This window comes from Oncorhynchus masou, chromosome 29 (genome assembly GCF_036934945.1).
Source record: "Oncorhynchus masou masou isolate Uvic2021 chromosome 29, UVic_Omas_1.1, whole genome shotgun sequence".
NCBI classification, from domain to species: Eukaryota; Metazoa; Chordata; class Actinopteri; order Salmoniformes; family Salmonidae; genus Oncorhynchus; species Oncorhynchus masou.
This window is the reverse complement of record NC_088240.1, coordinates 91,953,423-91,968,608: the sequence shown is the minus strand read 5'-3', so window position 1 is coordinate 91,968,608 and position 15,186 is coordinate 91,953,423. Positions and strand designations below refer to the sequence as shown.

At 49.6% G+C, this 15,186-nt stretch overlaps 1 non-coding gene across 1 annotated transcript; it reads right to left on the bottom strand.

The window, feature by feature from the left end:
* Positions 1–664: 664 nt before the first annotated feature.
* Positions 665–794, bottom strand: LOC135521428 (small nucleolar RNA SNORA71). The gene has a single exon (XR_010452564.1). It is a non-coding gene; the product is annotated as a small nucleolar RNA SNORA71 (small nucleolar RNA).
* Positions 795–15,186: the final 14,392 nt, after the last annotated feature.

Below are 15,186 nucleotides of genomic sequence, written 5' to 3'. Positions count from 1 at the left end.
GATGTTGATATCAGGCTCAATGTGTTGTGATGTTGAGAGAGTTTACAGTGGGACATATCAGGCTCAATGTGTTGTGATGTTGATATCAGGCTCAATGTGTTGTGATGTTGAGAGAGTTTACAGTGGGACATATCAGGCTCAATGTGTTGTGATGTTGAGAGCACAGTGGGACATATCAGGCTCAATGTGTTGTGATGTTGATATCAGGCTCAATGTGTTGTGATGTTGAGAGACTGTTTGACATGAAACAAGCAAGGGGTTTATAAACTCACTTCATTTCCACTGAAACAATTGGACACAACAAATGAACGAATCACGTAAACCCTGCCACATGAATGATCATATCTTCATGATATATTTATCTTCAGAAGTCATGAACATCACCACCAAAGCATATATTCTCTATATGGAACTAGTCCGTGATATATATGCTGATAAGGAGTTATTTTTTCTTTTTCGGGGGAAAATTCACTGATAAAGAAATCCTGGATGGTTTGTTTAACATTTGACAACAAACAACATTTAACATTTTAACATTTAAGTCATTTGGCAGACGCTCTTATCCAGAGCGACTTACAAATTGGATCACACCAGGGGTTCAAGCAAAATAAAATATATATATATTTTTTTTTTAACACGTTAAAGAAGTATTGTTTGTTGAAGATGTTCGAAAGATACAGGGTTTGACAGGAACAGGTATTCCAACAAACACGGGAAAATCTTTCATCACTATTCCTGTACTATCAATGACTAGGACAACAGTCACGCCGTAGTCACTTTCGACAACCATAAGAAACGATCCCCAGGTGCTGATCATTTGGAGCTCTAGTGTACAGCCAGCTCTCAGCCATCTCCCCCATTATTACTGGCTCAGTAGCCCGCGTTTTTTAATTAACATTGTTATCAAGAAGTATTGCAAAATCATTGAAATGTACATAGGTGTTGCCACTCCCTAAAAGGGGGATTCAAATGATCTTGACGACTATCGTCCCATTTCAAGGTGTCACGACTTCCGCAGAAGTTGGTCCCCCCCCCTTTTCCTTGTTCGGGCGGAGGTCGGAGGTCAACGTCACCGGTTTTCTTGTCACCACCGATCGATCCCATGTTTCATTTTTCGATTTGTTTCGTCTTCATTATACACACACCTGGTTTCCATTCCATAATCATTGTTCTCTATTTAACCCTCTGGCTTCCATTCCATAATCATTGTTCTCTATTTAACCCTCTGGTTTCCATTCCATAATCATTGTTCTCTATTAAACCTCTGGCTTCCATTCCATAATCATTGTTCTCTATTTAACCCTCTGGTTTCCATTCCATAATCATTGTTCTCTATTAAACCTCTGGCTTCCATTCCATAATCATTGTTCTCTATTTAACCCCTTGGTTTCCATTCCATAATCATTGTTCTCTATTTAACCCCCTGGTTTCCATTCCATAATCATTGTTCTCTATTTAACCCCCTGGTTTCCATTCCATAATCATTGGTCTCTATTTAACCCTCTGGCTTCCATTCCATAATCATCGTTCTCTATTTAACCCTCTGGTTTCTATTCCATAATCATTGTTCTCTATTTAACCCTCTGGTTTCCCCCTTGGTTTTGTAAGTGTTTGTTATTGTCAAGTTGTCTCGTTATGTGACCTGGATTATTGTCTATTTTATAGAATATTGTTTTTGAGTAAAGTTACGGTTATTACTGACTCCGCCTGACTCCGCCTGACTCCGCCTGACTCCGCCTGACTCCGCCTGACGCCGCCTGACCCCGCCTGACGCCGCCTGACTCCGCCTGACGCCGCCTGACGCCGCCTGACGCCGCCTGACCCCGCCTGACCCCGCCTAACCCCGCCTGACGCCGCCTGACCCCGCCTGACTCCGCCTGACCCCGCCTGACTCCGCCTGACTCCGCCTGACGCCGCCTGACGCCACCTGACTCCGCCTGACGCCGCATCATCTAGAAATATGACACAAGACTACAGTGTTTAGCTAAGATTCTTGAATACTTGGTTAATTGTACAATTTTGTTCCTTTTTATCTGATGATTGTATTTTTTTATTTAAAAAAAAATACAAACCAAATCATGGTTTAGGCCTGGGCGTAGTGGCAACCACGCTAGTTATTAATGATGTTGTCAATGCCTTGGATGCTAAAAATATCTGTGTTGCCTTGTTCATTGACCTGTCAAAGACGTTCGACACTGTTGATCATTCTGTTTTGCTGAAGAAGTTATCAAGAGTCGGCCTGGGATATACAGCCTGTTAATGGTTTCAGAATTATCTTAGTGACAGAACTCAGGCCATCTTGATAGACGGGGTTAAATCTGAATAACTTGAGATTCAAAAAGGTGTTCCTCAGGGTACTATTTTAGGTCCACTATTGTTCACTTTATATATAAATGACATATGAAACACTGTTCATACTTGTAACATTTGTCTCTATGCAGACGAGACAGTTTTGTACTCCTGTGCCACCTCAGTGCAGCAGGCCGTTCGGGAACTTCAGCTGGACTTTGACTCAATTCAGAAATCACTTACAGTTCTTAACTTAGTGTTAAATATAAGTAAAAAGCTCATGCCATTCTCCAGGTCATGACATGTTGACCCTGACTACCTGTATATCTGCCCTATAAATGGAGCTTGTTTCTCAATATAAAAGTACCTGGGTGTCTGGATTGATGACGAGTTGTCCTTCGTCACGCTTATAGAAAATCTAAGAAGCTAAGATCCAAGATAAATTAAATTTTTATATAAAAAATGGATTATGCTTCAGTATTGAAAATAGGAGAAAGACTGTTCAAACTATGTTTCTCCCTGTATTGGATGTTGGTGATCTTGTTAAGATACCTGCAGCACAACCTCTGTTTTAAAACCCTTGGACGCCGTCCACCACTCAGCAATACCTTCTATCACAGGGGACCACTTTAGGACTCGTCATTGTAGTCTGTATAAAAACGTGGGGTTGACCTCTCTGTCTGTAAGAAGAGAGCTGCATTCTCTTTGATTTATTTACAACCTGACAGAAACTCCCTTCTATATGTAACATCATTAAGATAAAAATCATAACTTACCAAACCTGTTCACAAGGAACGGATAACACTAGAGATCCCTTCAGTCTCCACAGATCTGGGAAAATCTGCATTTTGTTTTTTTTTACCTTAATTTGTGGAGCAATATGCAGAGTTCACTGCAGTTAGATGTGCTGGTGTCACTCAGGCAGTTTACATTGAGGACCTCTATGTAGTTGAATGTGATTGTGGCAGGTAGCCTAGTGGTTAGAGACAGGTAGCCTAGTGGTTAGAGACAGGTAGCCTAGTGGTTAGAGACAGGTAGCCTAGTGGTTAGAGCAGGTAGCCTAGTGGTTAGAGCAGGTAGCCTAGTGGTTAGAGACAGGTAGCCTAGTGGTTAGAGACAGGTAGCCTAGTGGTTAGAGACAGGTAGCCTAGTGGTTAGAGCAGGTAGCCTAGTGGTTAGAGACAGGTAGCCTAGTGGTTAGAGACAGGTAGCCTAGGCAGGCAGGTAGTCTAGTGGTTAGAGACAGGTAGCCTAGGCAGGCAGGTAGTCTAGTGGTTAGAGCAGGTAGCCTAGTGGTTAGAGCAGGTAGCCTAGTGGTTAGAGACAGGTAGCCTAGTGGTTAGAGCAGGTAGCCTAGTAGTTAGAGACAGGTAGCCTAGTGGTTAGAGACAGGTAGCCTAGTGGTTAGAGACAGGTAGCCTAGTGGTTAGAGCAGGTAGCCTAGTAGTTAGAGACAGGTAGCCTAGTGGTTAGAGACAGGTAGCCTAGTGGTTAGAGACAGGTAGCCTAGGCAGGCAGGTAGCCTAGTGGTTAGAGACAGGTAGCCTAGTGGTTAGAGACAGGTAGCCTAGTGGTTAGAGACAGGTAGCCTAGTGGTTAGAGACAGGTAGCCTAGTAGTTAGAGACAGGTAGCCGAGTAGTTCGAGACAGGTAGCCTAGTGGTTAGAGCAGGTAGCCTAGTGGTTAGAGCAGGTAGCCTAGTGGTTAGAGACAGGTAGCCTAGTGGTTAGAGACAGGTAGCCTAGGCAGGCAGGTAGCCTAGTGGTTAGAGCAGGTAGCCTAGTGGTTAGAGCAGGTAGCCTAGTGGTTAGAGACAGGTAGCCTAGTGGTTAAAGCAGGTAGCCTAGGCAGGTAGCCTAGTGGTTAGAGACAGGTAGCCTAGTGGTTAGAGCAGGTAGCGTAGTGGTTAGAGACAGGTAGCCTAGTGGTTAGAACAGGTAGCCTAGGCAGGCAGGTAGCCTAGAGGTTAGAGCAGGTAGCCTAGTGGTTAGAGGGGGAGGCAGGTAGTCTAGTGGTTAGAGGGGGGGAGGCAGGTAGTCTAGTGGTTAGAGGGGGAGGCAGGTAGCCTAGTGGTTAGAGGGGGGAGGCAGGTAGCCTAGTGGTTAGAGGGGGGAGGCAGGTAGCCTAGTGGTTAGAGGGGGGAGGCAGGTAGTCTAGTGGTTAGAGGGGGGAGGCAGGCAGCCTAGTGGTTAGGAGGGGGCGGCAGGAAGCCTAGTGGTTAGAGGGGGGAGGCAGGTAGCCTAGTGGTTAGAGCGTTGGGCCAGTAATCAAAAGGTTGTGAGATCGAATCCCTGAGCTGACAAGGTAGAAATCTGTCGTTCTGCCCCTGAACAAGGCAGTTAACCCACTGTTCCCTGGTGGGCCGTCATTGTAAAGAATAATTAGTTCTTAACTGACTTGCCCAGTATAATAAAAGGTTAAATAAAAAAATGACATGTTAATTTTTGTTTATTGTATTGAATTATATTGTTTTATACACGTGTATGTTTGATTATTCTGTATTTATAGTAATGTGTACCAAGACTCTCTAGGTAAAAGAGATGTTTTAATCTCAATATGACTCCCTGTTTAAATATTTTTAAAAATTAAATAAAATGTAAAAAAAAAAATAAGGACAGAAACACTGCAGGAGAAAATATCTCTAAGGGGTCTTGACATTTACAAATCATCTCCAGACCAATTCCGTGGAACCAATCCTGGCAAAATTGGCCGATGATGGATTTCAGAATGTTCCTCTCTGATTATGGATTTAGGTCATGTAGGTACCTGGACTACCAGACAGCCCAAATACACAGGGACAAGCCTGTAAATGCTCTCTCACTCATACGTCCATTACTATATACGCACACACACACACACACACACACACACACACACACACACACACACACACACACACACACACACACACACACACACCCATTACTATATACGCACACACACACACACACACACATCCATTACTATATACGCACACACACACACACACACACACATCCATTACTATACGCAGACACACACACATCCATTACTACAAGCACATGCACCCCCCCCCCCACACACACACACACATCCATTACTATATACGCACACACACACATCCATTACTACAAGCGCATGCACCCCCCCCCCCCCCACACACACACACACCTCCATTTCTATATGCACTACCAGAGGTCCTGAAGTGGAGGACATAGGGGACATGACTGATTTGAGCTCAAGAAAATTGTGTGAGAATTTATTCCTGCAAGTTTGAGCTAAGAGCTGTAAAAAGGCTGACTCTATGAGAAAATGTCCAACTGAGCTGGCCTTGGACTGGACCGGTTCTGTCTGACTGGAGACTGAGGTGGACTGGACCGGTTCTGTCTGACTGGAGACTGAGGTGGACTGGACCGGTTCTGTCTGACTGGAGACTGAGCTGGACTGGACCGGTTCTGTCTGACTGGAGACTGAGCTGGACTGGACCGGTTCTGTCTGACTGGAGACTGAGGTGGACTGGACCGGTTCTGTCTGACTGGAGACTGAGGTGGACTGGACCGGTTCTGTCTGACTGGAGACTGAGGTGGACTGGACCGGTTCTGTCTGACTGGAGACTGAGCTGGCCTTGGACTGGACCGGTTCTGTCTGACTGGAGACTGAGCTGGACTGGACCGGTTCTGTCTGACTGGAGACTGAGGTGGACTGGACCGGTTCTGTCTGACTGGAGACTGAGGTGGACTGGACCGGTTCTGTCTGACTGGAGACTGAGCTGGACTGGACCGGTTCTGTCTGACTGGAGACTGAGGTGGACTGGACCGGTTCTGTCTGACTGGAGACTGAGGTGGACTGGACCGGTTCTGTCTGACTGGAGACTGAGGTGGACTGGACCGGTTCTGTCTGACTGGAGACTGAGGTGGACTGGACTGGTTCTGTCTGACTGGAGACTGAGCTGGACTGGACCGGTTCTGTCTGACTAGAGACTGAGGTGGTCTTGGACTGGACCGGTTCTCTCTGAATGGAGAGTGAGGTGGACTGGACTGGTTCTGTCTGACTGGAGACTGAGGTGGCCTTGGACTGGACCGGTTCTGTCTGACTGGAGACTGAGCTGGCCTTGGACTGGACCGGTTCTGTCTGACTGGAGACTGAGGTGGACTGGACCGGTTCTGTCTGACTGGAGACTGAGGTGGCCTTGGACTGGACCGGTTCTGTCTGACTGGAGACTGAGGTGGACTGGACCGGTTCTGTCTGACTGGAGACTGAGGTGGACTGGACCGGTTCTGTCTGACTGGAGACTGAGGTGGCCTTGGACTGGACTGGTTCTGTCTGACTGGAGACTGAGCTGGACTGGACCGGTTCTGTCTGACTGGAGACTGAGGTGGACTGGACCGGTTCTGTCTGACTAGAGACTGAGATGGCCTTGGACTGGACTGGTTCTGTCTGACTAGAGACTGAGATGGCCTTGGACTGGACCGGTTCTGTCTGACTGGAGACTGAGATGGCCTTGGACTGGACCGGTTCTGTCTGACTGGAGACTGAGGTGGACTGGACCGGTTCTGTCTGACTGGAGACTGAGCTGGCCTTGGACTGGACCGGTTCTGTCTGACTGGAGACTGAGGTGGACTGGACCGGTTCTGTCTGACTGGAGACTGAGGTGGACTGGACCGGTTCTGTCTGACTGGAGACTGAGCTGGACTGGACCGGTTCTGTCTGACTGGAGACTGAGGTGGCCTGGACCGGTTCTGTCTGACTGGAGACTGAGCTGGCCTGGACCGGTTCTGTCTGACTGGAGACTGAGGTGGACTGGACCGGTTCTGTCTGACTGGAGACTGAGCTGGCCTTGGACTGGACCGGTTCTGTCTGACTGGAGACTGAGCTGGACTGGACCGGTTCTGTCTGACTGGAGACTGAGATGGCCTTGGACTGGACTGGTTCTGTCTGACTAGAGACTGAGATGGCCTTGGACTGGACCGGTTCTGTCTGACTGGAGACTGAGATGGCCTTGGACTGGACCGGTTCTGTCTGACTGGAGACTGAGGTGGACTGGACCGGTTCTGTCTGACTGGAGACTGAGCTGGCCTTGGACTGGACCGGTTCTGTCTGACTGGAGACTGAGGTGGTCTGGACCGGTTCTGTCTGACTGGAGACTGAGGTGGACTGGACCGGTTCTGTCTGACTGGAGACTGAGCTGGACTGGACCGGTTCTGTCTGACTGGAGACTGAGCTGGACTGGACCGGTTCTGTCTGACTGGAGACTGAGCTGGCCTGGACCGGTTCTGTCTGACTGGAGACTGAGGTGGACTGGACCGGTTCTGTCTGACTGGAGACTGAGCTGGCCTTGGACTGGACCGGTTCTGTCTGACTGGAGACTGAGCTGGCCTTGGACTGGACCGGTTCTGTCTGACTGGAGACTGAGGTGGACTGGACCGGTTCTGTCTGACTGAAGACTGAGGTGGACTGGACCCGTTCTGTCTGACTGGAGACTGAGGTGGACTGGACCGGTTCTGTCTGACTGGAGACTGAGGTGGACTGGACCGGTTCTGTCTGACTGGAGACTGAGGTGGACTGGACCGGTTCTGTCTGACTGGAGACTGAGCTGGACTGGACCGGTTCTGTCTGACTGGAGACTGAGGTGGACTGGACCGGTTCTGTCTGACTGAAGACTGAGGTGGACTGGACCCGTTCTGTCTGACTGGAGACTGAGATGGACTGGACCCGTTCTGTCTGACTGGAGACTGAGCTGGACTGGACCGGTTCTGTCTGACTGGAGACTGAGGTGGACTGGACCGGTTCTGTCTGACTGGAGACTGTGGTGGACTGGACCGGTTCTGTCTGACTGGAGACTGTGGTGGACTGGACCGGTTCTGTCTGACTGGAGACTGAGGTGGACTGACATTCTAGTTCATGTTTTTTACTCAGTAGAGGTTTGGTGAAGATTCAGTTTTTAAAAAAGGGCTTGTTTTGACAGGGGATACAGCAGGATACCACTTCCTGGTTGTATTGAAAACAATCATCGTGGTTGGTGGTTGGTGGAGGCCTTGCTGTGGAGAGAGGATGAGGTGTTTTTCATCAGTCCCAAATGACACCCTATTCTCTATATAGTGCACTACTTTAGACCAGAGCCCAATGGAGAATACCTATGGAAAAGGGAGCCATTTGGGATGCGGCCTATAAACCAGCCGTGTGGATAGTGACTTCCTCCTGCTACCGGCTGTGTGATACGGGTCAGATGACAGGCCAGTTAATTGATTGGCTCGCATTCAATTAGCGCATGTTAACGTTTTTGGAGCTCCCGAGTGGCGCAGAGGTCTAAGGCACTGCACCTCAGTGTTAGAGGCGTCACTACAGACCCTGGTTCAGCGGTCTAAGGCACTGCACCTCAGTGTTAGAGGCGTCACTACAGACCCTGGTTCAGTGGGCTGAGACACTGCATCTCAGTGTTAGAGGAGTCACTACAGACCCTGGTTCAGTGGGCTGAGACACTGCATCTCAGTGGTAGAGGCGTCACTACAGACCCTGGTTCAGTGGGCTGAGACACTGCATCTCAGTGTTAGAGGAGTCACTACAGACCCTGGTTCAGTGGGCTGAGACACTGCATCTCAGTGTTAGAGGCGTCCCTACAGACCCTGGTTCAGTGGTCTAAGGCACTTCATCTCAGTGTTAGAGGAGTCACTACAGACCCTGGTTCAGTGGGCTGAGACACTGCATCTCAGTAGTAGAGGCGTCCCTACAGACCCTGGTTCAGTGGTCTAAGGCACTTCATCTCAGTGTTAGAGGCGTCACTACAGACCCTGGTTCAGTGGTCTAAGGCACTTCATCTCAGTGTTAGAGGCGTCACTACAGACCCTGGTTCAGTGGTCTAAGGCACTTCATCTCAGTGTTAGAGGCGTCACTACAGACCCTGGTTCAGTGGGCTGAGACACTGCATCTCAGTGGTAGAGGCGTCCCTACAGACCCTGGTTCAGTGGTCTAAGGCACTGCATCTCAGTGGTAGAGGAGTCACTACAGACCCTGGTTCAGTGGTCTAAGGCACTGCATCTCAGTAGTAGAGGCGTCACTACAGACCCTGGTTCAGTGGTCTAAGGCACTGCATCTCAGTGGTAGAGGAGTCACTACAGACCCTGGTTCAGTGGTCTAAGGCACTGCATCTCAGTGGTAGAGGCGTCACTACAGACCCTGGTTCAGTGGGCTGAGACACTGCATCTCAGTGTTAGAGGCGTCACTACAGACCCTGGTTCAGTGGTCTAAGGCACTGCATCTCAGTGGTAGAGGAGTCACTACAGACCCTGGTTCAGTGGTCTAAGGCACTGCATCTCAGTGGTAGAGGCGTCACTACAGACCCTGGTTCAGTGGGCTGAGACACTGCATCTCAGTGTTAGAGGCGTCACTACAGACCCTGGTTCAGTGGTCTAAGGCACTGCATCTCAGTGGTAGAGGCGTCACTACAGACCCTGGTTCAGTGGTCTAAGGCACTGCATCTCAGTGTTAGAGGCGTCACTACAGACCCTGGTTCAGTGGGCTGAGACACTGCATCTCAGTGTTAGAGGCGTCACTACAGACCCTGGTTCAGTGGGCTGAGACACTGCATCTCAGTGTTAGAGGCGTCCCTACAGACCCTGGTTCAGTGGTCTAAGGCACTGCATCTCAGTGTTAGAGGCGTCCCTACAGACCCTGGTTCAGTGGTCTAAGGCACTGCATCTCAGTGGTAGAGGAGTCACTACAGACCCTGGTTCAGTGGTCTAAGGCACTGCATCTCAGTGGTAGAGGCGTCACTACAGACCCTGGTTCAGTGGGCTGAGACACTGCATCTCAGTGTTAGAGGCGTCACTACAGACCCTGGTTCAGTGGTCTAAGGCACTGCATCTCAGTGGTAGAGGCGTCACTACAGACCCTGGTTCAGTGGTCTAAGGCACTGCATCTCAGTGTTAGAGGCGTCACTACAGACCCTGGTTCAGTGGGCTGAGACACTGCATCTCAGTGTTAGAGGCGTCACTACAGACCCTGGTTCAGTGGGCTGAGACACTGCATCTCAGTGTTAGAGGCGTCACTACAGACCCTGGTTCAGTGGGCTGAGGCACTGCATCTCAGTGTTAGAGGCGTCACTACAGACCCTGGTTCAGCGGTCTATGGCACTGCATCTCAGTGGTAGAGGCGTCCCTACAGACCCTGGTTCAGTGGTCTAAGGCACTGCATCTCAGTGTTAGAGGCGTCCCTACAGACCCTGGTTCAGTGGGCTGAGACACTGCATCTCAGTGCTAGAGGTGTCCCTACAGACCCTGGTTCAGTGGGCTGAGACACTGCATCTCAGTGCTAGAGGTGTCCCTACAGACCCTGGTTCAGCGGTCTATGGCACTGCATCTCAGTGGTAGAGGCGTCACTACAGACCCTGGTTCAGTGGTCTAAGGCACTGTATCTCAGTGGTAGAGGAGTCACTACAGACCCTGGTTCAGTGGTCTAAGGCACTGCATCTCAGTGGTAGAGGCGTCACTACAGACCCTGGTTCAGTGGTCTGAGACACTGCATCTCAGTGTTAGAGGCGTCCCTACAGACCCTGGTTCAGTGGGCTGAGACACTGCATCTCAGTGTTAGAGGCGTCACTACAGACCCTGGTTCAGTGGTCTAAGGCACTGCATCTCAGTGGTAGAGGCGTCACTACAGACCCTGGTTCAGTGGTCTAAGGCACTGCATCTCAGTGTTAGAGGCGTCACTACAGACCCTGGTTCAGTGGGCTGAGACACTGCATCTCAGTGTTAGAGGCGTCACTACAGACCCTGGTTCAGTGGGCTGAGACACTGCATCTCAGTGTTAGAGGCGTCCCTACAGACCCTGGTTCAGTGGTCTAAGGCACTGCATCTCAGTGTTAGAGGCGTCCCTACAGACCCTGGTTCAGTGGTCTAAGGCACTGCATCTCAGTGGTAGAGGAGTCACTACAGACCCTGGTTCAGTGGTCTAAGGCACTGCATCTCAGTGGTAGAGGCGTCACTACAGACCCTGGTTCAGTGGGCTGAGACACTGCATCTCAGTGTTAGAGGCGTCACTACAGACCCTGGTTCAGTGGTCTAAGGCACTGCATCTCAGTGGTAGAGGCGTCACTACAGACCCTGGTTCAGTGGTCTAAGGCACTGCATCTCAGTGTTAGAGGCGTCACTACAGACCCTGGTTCAGTGGGCTGAGACACTGCATCTCAGTGTTAGAGGCGTCACTACAGACCCTGGTTCAGTGGGCTGAGACACTGCATCTCAGTGTTAGAGGCGTCACTACAGACCCTGGTTCAGTGGGCTGAGGCACTGCATCTCAGTGTTAGAGGCGTCACTACAGACCCTGGTTCAGCGGTCTATGGCACTGCATCTCAGTGGTAGAGGCGTCCCTACAGACCCTGGTTCAGTGGTCTAAGGCACTGCATCTCAGTGTTAGAGGCGTCCCTACAGACCCTGGTTCAGTGGGCTGAGACACTGCATCTCAGTGCTAGAGGTGTCCCTACAGACCCTGGTTCAGTGGGCTGAGACACTGCATCTCAGTGCTAGAGGTGTCCCTACAGACCCTGGTTCAGCGGTCTATGGCACTGCATCTCAGTGGTAGAGGCGTCACTACAGACCCTGGTTCAGTGGTCTAAGGCACTGTATCTCAGTGGTAGAGGAGTCACTACAGACCCTGGTTCAGTGGTCTAAGGCACTGCATCTCAGTGGTAGAGGCGTCACTACAGACCCTGGTTCAGTGGTCTGAGACACTGCATCTCAGTGTTAGAGGCGTCACTACAGACCCTGGTTCAGTGGTCTAAGGCACTGTATCTCAGTGGTAGAGGCGTCACTACAGACCCTGGTTCAGTGGTCTGAGACACTGCATCTCAGTGTTAGAGGCGTCACTACAGACCCTGGTTCAGTGGGCTGAGACACTGCATCTCAGTGGTAGAGGAGTATATATATATATATTTTTTTTTAAGTCAATTGAACGGAGGACTCCCATGATAACAGCCAATTGAATGGAGGACTCCCATGATAACAGCCAATTGAACGGAGGACTCCCATGATAACAGCCAATTGAACGGAGGACTCCTATGATAACAGCCAATTGAACGGAGGACTCCCATGATAACAGCCAATTGAACGGAGGACTCCCATGATAACAGCCAATTGAACGGAGGACTCCCATGATAACAGCCCATTGAACGGAGGACTCCCATGATAACAGCCAATTGAACGGAGGACTCCCATGATAACAGCCCATTGAACGGAGGACTCCCATGATAACAGCCAATTGAACGGAGGACTCCCATGATAACAGCCAATTGAACGGGGGACTCCCATGATAACAGCCAATTGAACGGAGGACTCCCATGATAACAGCCAATTGAACGGAGGACTCCTATGATAACAGCCAATTGAACGGAGGACTCCTATGATAACAGCCAATTGAATGCCGTTGGCATAGAAGCTCCACAGCCATATGAAGAGATGCAGAGACACACACAGGTGGAGGACTCCCATGATAGTGAGTGAGTGAGTGAGTGAGTGAGTGAGTGAGTGAGTGAGTGAGTGAGTGAGTGAGTGAGTGAGTGAGTGAATGAGTGAGTGAGTGAGAGAAAGTGAGCGAGTGAGAGAGAAAGTAAGCGAGCGAGTGAGTGAGTGAGTGAGAGAAAGTGAGCGAGTGAGTGAGAGAGAAAGTAAGCGAGTGAGTGAGTGAGTGAGTGAGTGAGTGAGTGAGTGAGTGAGTGAGTGAGAGAAAGTGAGCGAGTGAGTGAGAGAGAAAGTAAGCGAGTGAGTGAGTGAGAAAGTGAGTGAGTGAGTGAGTGAGTGAGTGAGTGAGTGAGTGAAAGTGAGCGAGTGAGTGAGAGAGAAAGTAAGCGAGTGAGTGAGTGAGTAAGTGAGTGAGTGAGTGAGTGAGTGAGTGAGTGAGTGAGAGAAAGTGAGCGAGTGAGTGAGAGAGAAAGTAAGCGAGTGAGTGAGTGAGTGAGTGAGTGAGCAAGTGAGTGAGTGAGTAAGTTAGGTTAAATCAGGTTAAAACAGTAGGATACATCAATCAACAACAGCTGGTGCAATTCATCTCATTTAAGTGATGCTACATTCAATTAGTTTAAAATACATATATTTTAAAAACATCCTACCAATTGTATATTCACAATCAGCACCCGAATATTAAACAATATTTTATTTTCCAGTCCTGTTTTGAGGACTTGACAGATGAGTTTTTTTGCCACCAGGTTGAGCTACTAGACATCTTGAACAGCCATCCAATGAGCCATCCAGTTGCCATGGTAATACCCAGGAAGAGGAGAGAGAAGAAAAAGAGTAGAAAGTATCCTGGAATGGACAGCGAGGGAACCCTTCATTTACATCCCAAATGGAACCCTAATCACTGTTATAAGTGCACTACTTTTGATCAGGTGCCAACAAGCGCTTTCACCCATTCTCTGGTTAAGCCCTTTAGGGCCCTGGTCAAAACATAGTGCACTTATAAAAGGGACCAGGGAGGCATTCAGGACGTAGGCTACCTCCTTGGTTTAATTTGATTCAGCCGGCTAATTCTCTATTTCCACGGACAGGATGGTCTGAGGGTGAACTGGCTGATTCTCTATCACCACGGACAGGATGGTCTGAGGGTGAACTGGCTGATTCTCTATCATCACAGACAGGATGGTCTGAGGGTGAACTGGCTGATTCTCTATCACCACGGACAGGATGGTCTGAGGGTGAACTGGCTGATTCTCTATCACCACGGACAGGATGGTCTGAGGGTGAACTGGCTGATTCTCTATCATCACGGACAGGATGGTCTGAGGGTGAACTGGCTGATTCTCTATCACCACGGACAGGATGGTCTGAGGGTGAACTGGCTGATTCTCTATCACCACGGGATGGTCTGAGGGTGAACTGGCTGATTCTCTATCAACACGGACAGGATGGTCTGAGGGTGAACTGGCTGATTCTTTATCACCACGGACAGGATGGTCTGAGGGTGAACTGGCTGATTCTCTATCACCACAGACAGGATGGTCTGAGGGTGAACTGGCTGATTCTCTATCACCACGGACAGGATGGTCTGAGGGTGAACTGGCTGATTCTCTATCATCACGGACAGGATGGTCTGAGGGTGAACTGGCTGATTCTCTATCACCACGGACAGGATGGTCTGAGGGTGAACTGGCTGATTCTCTATTACCACAGACAGGATGGTCTGAGGGTGAACTGGCTGATTCTCTATTACCACAGACAGGGTGAACTGGCTGATTCTCTATTACCACAGACAGGATGGTCTGAGGGTGAACTGGCTGATTCTCTATTATCACAGACAGGATGGTCTGAGGGTGAACTGGCTGATTCTCTATTACCACAGACAGGATGGTCTGAGGGTGAACTGGTTGATTCTCTATCACCACGGACAGGATGGTCTGAGGGTGAACTGGCTGATTCTCTATCAACACGGACAGGATGGTCTGAGGGTGAACTGGCTGATTCTCTATTACCACGGACAGGATGGTCTGAGGGTGAACTGGCTGATTCTCTATCACCACGGACAGGATGGTCTGAGGGTGAACTGGTTGATTCTCTATCACCACAGACAGGATGGTCTGAGGGTGAACTGGCTGATTCTCTATCACCACGGACAGGATGGTCTGAGGGTGAACTGGCTGATTCTCTATCACCACGGACAGGATGGTCTGAGGGTGAACTGGCTGATTCTCTATCACCACGGACAGGATGGTCTGAGGGTGAACTGGCTGATTCTCTATCACCACGGACAGGATGGTCTGAGGGTGAACTGGCTGATTCTCTATCACCACGGACAGGATGGTCTGAGGGTGAACAGGCTGATTCTCTATCACCACGGACAGGATGGTCTGAGGGTGAACTGGCTGATTCTCTATCACCACAGACAGGATGGTCTGAGGGTGAACTGGTTGATTCTCTATTACCACAGACAGGA